This window comes from Haplochromis burtoni, unplaced genomic scaffold, assembly GCF_018398535.1.
Source record: "Haplochromis burtoni strain Fernald_Lab_line unplaced genomic scaffold, NCSU_Asbu1 Contig_1094, whole genome shotgun sequence".
Classification (NCBI taxonomy): domain Eukaryota; kingdom Metazoa; phylum Chordata; class Actinopteri; order Cichliformes; family Cichlidae; genus Haplochromis; species Haplochromis burtoni.
Genome location: NW_024583455.1, coordinates 80,229 through 81,073, shown reverse-complemented (window position 1 = coordinate 81,073; position 845 = coordinate 80,229). Strand labels below are relative to the sequence as shown.

At 36.4% G+C, this 845-nt stretch overlaps 1 protein-coding gene across 1 annotated transcript in view; it reads right to left on the bottom strand.

Annotated features, from left to right (window-relative positions):
* Window positions 1–318: 318 nt before the first annotated feature.
* The window catches only part of LOC106632637, a gene marked incomplete in the record, with an annotated part of 4,775 nt that continues 4,248 nt past the window's right edge, over window positions 319–845 (bottom strand). The window contains 1 exon segment of the mRNA XM_014330890.2: window positions 319–845.

Here is an 845-nt window from a genome sequence, read left to right as displayed (position 1 = left end):
TTTTTTTTAAAGATTCTTCCACACATTTTCGCTTCACTTCAGGGACTGTGAGGTATCAAAAGCTTCAGCTTCTTCTTTTGGTGTAACAAAACAAGCTTTTTTCATCGCTCACTCATTCTCAGCTAATGAAGCTAAGTGTGAAGAAACTGGGATGAGAATCAGCACCTAAAGTCTGACCATGGTTCCAGCTGAAATGGGTGGAGCGCCCATCAGCACCACTTTTCGGGGATGAACTGCTGCCCTGATTGGAAGATATCAAGTATTTTGAGGGCATGTATAATAAGTGATGGGAGAGTGGAGCAAGAAATGGACAGGCAGTTTGGTCCTTTATTGGTTTGGTGTGGTGAAAAGAGCAAAGGGTAAAAATAATTAAGATTATAACTAGAAACTCAAATTAAAGATCACAACAAAATACTTAAATATGGCCTGATGTATTTGAGTAAAATATTGGCCTGAATTGTCTAAGCTCCAACGCCAGGATTTGAACAAGTTAGCAACACCTCATTTGATATAAGCTTGTAGATTTTTCTTTCTTCCTGCCATGACATTACTTAGAGCCCATGCAGATAAGTAAAAGTCATCATGTAAAATATGATCTCTTTTTTAAATTTGTTATCGGAAAATGTGGTTTAGTTGTCCCAATGTTGATTTTAAAGTATTTACAGAAACAGCTAAACTAGTATAATAATCAGGATAAGGTGGAAATTTCCTCAGAGAACGTTTCTTTGAGGTTACATAATGGAACGTTTTGCATTTAATTTTTTCATTGACAGTCTGATTTCTCTGAGACAGTCTTCTATTTTATCAAAGTTAAATGATGCAAACCACGAGGAAGCCAGATTCCT